Source organism: Coffea arabica, chromosome 2e (genome assembly GCF_036785885.1).
Source record: "Coffea arabica cultivar ET-39 chromosome 2e, Coffea Arabica ET-39 HiFi, whole genome shotgun sequence".
NCBI lineage: Eukaryota > Viridiplantae > Streptophyta > Magnoliopsida > Gentianales > Rubiaceae > Coffea > Coffea arabica.
The window spans coordinates 45,635,529-45,642,792 of record NC_092313.1 but is presented as its reverse complement, the minus strand read 5'-3'; the positions used below and the strand labels follow the sequence as shown (position 1 = coordinate 45,642,792).

The window sequence follows — 7,264 nt, the reverse complement described above, 5'->3', positions numbered from 1 at the left end:
GCTGAATCAATTACTCTCACACAAACAACTCAACTAAACCATGCAAAAACTTCCAAAAGGAAGGAAAAGAAAATTACTCCTATCATATTCATTAATTGGCAGGAAAATCAAACACAAATCAGAGACCACTTGTAGCTTGTTTATATGCAAATGTCTCCTAGAACAAAGTGAAAATTGTCACTTTTACAAAAACTTTGTTGACAAGACCCAACCATTTGAAACAAGTCTAACATAGATAGAAAGGAGTATATACTTACCCAAACATCACAATAATTGGGAATTCCATAGCAGGGACCAATAGCATCAGCATAATGAGCTGCAAGACAATAACAAACCAATGATGTCCCTACGAAATGATAATGTGCATTATAAGCTCGAAGACAATGAATAAAATGGTAGCTGTAGTTCTTATAAGAAAATGTTTGCATATAAAACATATGTTTTCTTCTTTTAATTTTGATACTAATCTATACTTGTACCTAATTACGTTACAACTACATATTCCAAGAGCACTACATAATCATCAAAACTTACATATTCATTCGATTTATTTATTTATATTTTTTTTAAGTCCAAATATAAGCAATTGGAACACCTATTCATATCACAGTAATAATGATACACAACTTTCAGGCTGAGTTCCAAGTTCAAAATAAGCTACTCATTACTCGCGTATAATCTACACCTATACCTACATAATTCCACATATAAACTCACATTCAAGAATTAAAGCAAATTATCTCATTCACTTTTGATATCACTTAGAAACCAAAAGGATCTCAGGCTTTTTAGCCTTACTGGGTGTATTAGCATTGGAGGTAGCACTGGCAGCTGCAGCTGCAGCAACAGCCTCGCGTGCCCTGTTATCTAGCTAAATCAGACTGCTAGTCGCCAAAATGGCCTGCGGGTTCAGGTCATGGGAGGCCCAGCATACAAGCTCCTTATTGCCACTGAAGTTGCTGCTTTCACATCCTCTGTAATCAAATGCCCTAGCAAGCAGTGCCCCAAAATCCTCAATGCCGGCTGTAATAACTCCCATGGCAGCGGAATTCTCTCCCCCTGTGACCTCAACTCGTCATCCCTCCCCTCACTTCGCAAATGCCGAATTTCTTCCACAACATCCTCAATCTCATTGTGACCCCTCGAGTCACCCGAAAGCCCATGGCTACTTTCAGTAAAATTATCAGATTTTTGGGTAGTAAAATCATCGAAATCAGATTTACAAAGGCAATCCTGACTTGCCCAATCTGCCGAAAATTTGCAAAAATCAAGCTTTGACCAACTGGGCATTTGCGAGATCTGCTTATAATAACAATCAAGGGCAATGCCTACAATGGAAGCTCGTTTAGTAGACTTCACCGCTATCTGGGGTTCGAGAGAAGGCGATAGAACGCCGACTAGAGGCCGAGACGAGGGGTTATTGTTAATGGGGTTCGATTTATTCGAAGGGGGATTTCGAGAGGAGTGATAAAGAGAAGGTTGAGAGAGATCAGGGATTGAAATGAGCACGGGTATACCCGAATGAGCCTTGACTTCAGATGAGTAGAGGACAAGAAGGACAGCTTCGAAGCCGGCGAGATTATGTGACGACCCCACCTCCCCCTAAGGCGTACCAAAGGGTTCGGCGGACCGCCTGCCCAGCTCTCGCCAGGACTCACTCACTATCTCAATCAAGTCACGTACACACATTCATGAACCATAAATAACATTCCCAATTCAAGCTTATAATTTACATTAATAGAAATCGAAGTACGAAGTCTCAATACACCAAACTAGATCAAAACGAATACAATCCAAATACAACATGTTCCATCCGAGGAATAGCGTGAGTACAAGTCAAAATCAAACAGCTAGTCTATGCTAGACTTTACATATCTCACACCTCGCTCGTACCCCTGAAAGGAAAACAAATGGAGTGGAATGAGCTAAAAGCCCAGTGAGGTTCCAAATAGCAAATTGACCATTATTTATAAGTACGAGTTTTCGATATAGCAAAGTAACGAGCATAAAGTGTTCATAAAGTGTTCATAAATGTGAACAGTAGCACGTCAAGTAGCAATCTTAAAATGAGCGCATGTAGAAAATTTTTCAAAAGAAACAATAATCCAATAAACAATAATCATTCCAAAGTATAAGGATACGGATGACTCTCAGGAGCCAAATTCCCATTACATTACTAGAAGCTTGATCCCGTAGTAGTTGACACTCCGTCAACTTTCAAGTAAGTAACCAATCCAGTAGAACACCACTTAAACGACTCTCCGTCCACCGTTCAACCCCCAGCTGGGCCCAAAATCCTCAAGAACACGGGTGGTAATACTCGAGTATACCGATTAGTCGAGGAGATATCACTCCACTCGACAATACAAGAGACCCAGGGTTCGTTACCCAATCGACCAAGCCCTTGCCGGCTCGACTAGAGTAACTCGCCACAGGGTTTCTGGAATTCCAGGAAGTGCGCGCATCATAAACAAGTATATCAAGTCAATTGCAACAATAAACAAGTATATCACGTAAGGGCAAGTGCGATAAAGTACACTCTTGCCCTTACAATTCACGTATATAACATGTAATCAGATTGGTCACGTATCAAGTTCAAGTATCAAGTTCAATTCGGTATTTGAAAGCACTCACCCAAAAGATATAGTGCTACTGGTCACTTTCAGGTTATACTCCGAGTTCGGAGTCCAAATCTGCGATAAAACTCAATTTGAGAACTTTGAAACATGACTAGAGTTCGAAACTTAGACGTTTCGTTCAATAAGAATCAAGAAATTGAAATTCACTTGGAGAATACTCGTGAGATACTCGCTCACTTTTTAAATGATAAAACTTTGTAACATTTATACTTGAAATGGTCATGCGAGTCGAAAGTACAAGGGAAAACGTACTTTGAGCAATCATTATTTCATTTCTCAAGGGTACAAGTTCGGCCAAGTCCTTACTTATATACCTCGAACAAGAAGACTCAAGTACCCTAGATGGTTCAAGTACTATTCATATCAACTCGACCCAAGTCGCAAGTGTATTTATATAGTCCTCGAGCGTAAATTTGGGCAGCATGCCCTTTGTGTTTACCTAATTTTCCAGCCATTTAGGCTTCATTATTTTTCTTCAACAACAGCCCAACAACATACATATCAGCAATTTATGTCAAGAGCCGTTCCATAGGCTCACAATATCATAACAACAAGAACCGCATCAAGTACAAGTGCAGAAATTCAATGTGGCACAAGACAGATTTGACGTATACAAGCGGAAATAACTTGTCCGAGGCTACGCTTATCGGATTAAGGCGAAACCTATGCCGTTTCGAATCTAAGACACAAATCTACAACATTTATGAAGGTCACTTAGTCCATTTCCTAATGTAACTTAGTCAAAATCTCAGATTACTAAACCAGAAACCAATTCATCGGCTGTTTAAACGCATTATGCTGTAGCGGACCTAACTCAGTGTACACAAGTCCGAATCAGGTTTTCTTTGAGGCATTTTAAAGCTACTTCAGAACACTACAACTTTTATGTTTTGGCCCAGAGCTAAATCAGAATGGATCCTGATCAAAAATCGTGATAAACTGGACTGAACTGAAGAAACGGACTGCTGGGAAATTCTTAAAACAGCAAGGGTATTTTGGACTTTTCACGTTCTGCGTTGCTCCGATTGAGCTGAAATTTTGTAGGCACCTATAAAATGCCATTCTCTACAACTTTCCTTTTTTGACCAAAGGCCAAATCGGCCTCTAACATATAGATAAAAATTCGGACAGAATGCTTGGAAAATTTTCCAGAAATCTGGAATTTTTAGCTCTAAGTGTAATTTCCTCAAATTTCTGGTTCTAATCACCACTAAACAACCTTATATAACCTTAATTGCAACATTTACACATCATACATCACATTGAGCAGAAAATCAGAACCCCTAGTTCATCAAATAAATTGGGGAAAACCTCTAAATCATGCTAATCATCCATGATTCCACCACTATAATCAAACTACTAACTTAATTTAACAAAATCAAAAGCAAAACTTAGAGAGATGAGTTCTCTTACCTTGGTTAGAAGTCTCTAAAAGCAGCCCCAAGCTTTCCTTTTCCAAACTTTCACCACCAAACACTAACTAACCACTCAAAGACAAGATTAATCGGTTTCTTTTGTTTGTTTTCTCACTTTGTTGGTGGATTGAAGAAGAAATGGAGAAGAGTTTTGTTTTTCCTCTCTTGTTCTTACTCTCTCTCTCTCTCGGCTCTTAGCAGCAGAAAATGAAGAGAAATGAAGCTGATTTTTGTCTTATAAGGAGTAAGAAGGTTAGAGTTAATTAAGACCACAATTTGGCTAACACTTGGACAATTCTTAGCCACTAATTTTTCTCTTTCTTCCCCTTGCTTATAAGCCACAAATTTCGGTCCCCTTAGCTGTAATATAAGAAGATATTTTGGCTCAAATATCAATAAGCTTGTGGTGCAAGAAAGTGGTGGTCCAGTGGTGCGTTCAAACGGTAGTGCGCGGGACCCGCCGGTTCGCGCCGTTTTTCTTAAAAACTCACGTACTAGGGTTTTTACTTCCCATTCACCAACCTTATTTTACTGCTACTACTCACATATTATTTTTTACTTAAAAGTCACTTTTAATCTCCAAATTTAATCCTTACTCTGTACCGAAAATTCATTCGGCGAAAAATCGCGAAAACCCTAATTTTGCTCCAAACTTGAAACCGAAGCGTAAAACCTTTCTTTCTAGGTTTATTTACACTTATCATGGAATAATTGGATAGTAGGGCTTTAATAAATGATAATCTTCAAATAAAAATAAATTTTTAAGAAAACGTGAGGAATTTTCCAATTCCAGTAATTAAAATTAGGGTTTCAATTAAAATATGAAACATTTAGGAAAACCGGTTAGTCACAAGTAAACTAGGGTTTTTGGCTACAATATTAGGATTTCTAGTCTTTTAAACCAAAATAAGGTTTTAAATCAACCCAAAGAAATACACTTTAATATTTTCTTCACAAACAACCTCCTAATATTCGGGATGTTACAGATTAGGGGTGGGGGAGATAGCGGATGTGGTGGAGGAGGAGTGGATGCGGGATAGATAGAAGGAGGAGAGGAGAGGGATATAGCAGAGGACAACGAGGCGGAGTTCGGAGTCAGCGGAGAGGAAGGTGTCGTATAGCCACAGGCAAAGAGAGTCGTCGTCGGAGCCGGATGAAGGGGAGCAGAGGGAAGATGAGATGGAAGAATAGGCGGCGGAAGAGAGGAGGAGGGAGCGGGCAGGGCGGTCGGAGTCGGCAAGGAACGAGAGAACTGAGGAGGTTTCGGGGAGAAGAGTGGAGAGGAGATGGATTCGAGTGCGGGCTTTTGATATGGACTCCCACCAGGAGTGCATCGAGTCGGAGTTATTTGCTCCGGCAGCGATGCGGTGGGGAGCAGGACCACCGTTTTGGTGGTTGAAGGAAGTGGAGTTAGATGGGTTAATCTCGGTGGAAGAGGTGGATGAAGAAGGGGATCCACTCCTACCACTATAGCTAATTAAAACCTTCACCTTCGTCCCCAAACTCCAATCTCTCAAACTCGTTTCCACTACCAACTCCGCTGAAAACCTTTATCTTGCACAATAAAAAAATGAAGTAATGGTATTCACAACTAAAATAATTCTAGTGGAGATGATTTCGCCCATAACTCAAACAATATCCAAAAAACTTGGGCACAAATTTTCATATCAAATTAATTGATAATCATTCTAAGTTAAGTAGTCACAAGTTTATTTACACTAATGAATTATTTATTTATTCAATTATTTTTATTCTAATGAAGTTATTACATATACAAGAAAATTAAATTAACAAGGAGGCTCATAAGTATATAACAGTTAAAAATCATTAGAGAACACATAATGATTACAAAAACACAATGCTTTTTTTTATTTTTAATTTGGTTTGAAGCATAGATTTTATTGCTATAGTATTATTCTTTATTTTTTAGTACAAAAACACAAATTTTCATCAATATAGGTGGCAAAATTTGTTAATTACATATAAGTGAAAATATACTTTTATAATTTGCAAATATTTTAGCCCTGCAATTTTTTATAATTGCAGCACTAAAGTACATCATTAATTGAAAATAACGAAAGTCAAATTCTATGGTTATAACAGACTTTCATTAAAAATAATCAAATGCTATTAATAAGACATTATTGTTAAGTCAAAATCAAAGAAAATTTAGTGATGACATAATGTTATCACTAATTTATTCAAGATTATAATGACAAGAAAAGTCGTCATTAATTAAATTGATAGTTTTTAATATTGTCAATTGCTAGTTTTTAATACTTTTGTGAAAATATTGATAATGGTTGAGAAAATTTTGGTACATTACCGCAAGTGATAAATGTACTTTTGTTCTTTTTGAAACATTTATTTTAATGTTTAATTTTGTTTAAAACTATTGTACTAGTATAGATTTGCAAGACAAAACTTAAGTTCTCAATAGTTAAAAAATTCATTACAGAGAAAACACAAAGTAGTAGTTGCAAAATGTGTATAAATTACAAATATTTTAATGTGTATAAATTACAGTTTATTTTAATGTTTAATTTTGTTTGAAACTATTTTACTAGTATACATTTGCAAGACATAGATTTATGGGTAATTTCTTTTTTTTCCTTTCACATATTTAATTTATGTTAAATACAAAACCTACCAGTTTCCCTTCCATAAAAATATTAGTGCAACACTTTTTGAATTTTACTTACAAACATTTATGTATTTAACATAAATTAAATGATTCGGAGTGAAATGCCCATAAAGAGCAGAATATTTGTTCATGTAATGGAGGAAACCCACAAAGAGTTGGTATTTTATGGGCCATTTCTTTTTTTAAAAAAAAATAATTTATGTTGAAAAGATAACCTGCCAGTTTTCGTTTTGTAAGAAATCAGTGTAACACTTTTTGAATTTTACTTACAAACATTTATAAATTTATCATAAATTATATGTTTGAGAGTAAAATGCCCATAAAAAGTTGGTACTTTGAATAGATAATGGTCATTTGCCCATAAACTACACTCCCTGAAGGCTATTTTGTTAATTACTTTGTAGTACTTTGTTATTCCTTTGCTAATACTACTTGGCATGTAGTACAAAGGATAAATCTGGCATAAATTTCTTATTCCATTGATAAAAAGACCTGTCTGCCTTATAACTATTGTAATGAAAGATATATCTTTAGAGTTTATAACAAATTATTACTTAAGTTTGAGA

The 7,264-nt window shown here is 36.4% G+C and overlaps 1 pseudogene; it reads right to left on the bottom strand.

The window, feature by feature from the left end:
• Nucleotides 1-273: 273 nt before the first annotated feature.
• LOC140037152 (uncharacterized) lies at nt 274-5,388 on the bottom strand (annotated as a pseudogene).
• Nucleotides 5,389-7,264: the final 1,876 nt, after the last annotated feature.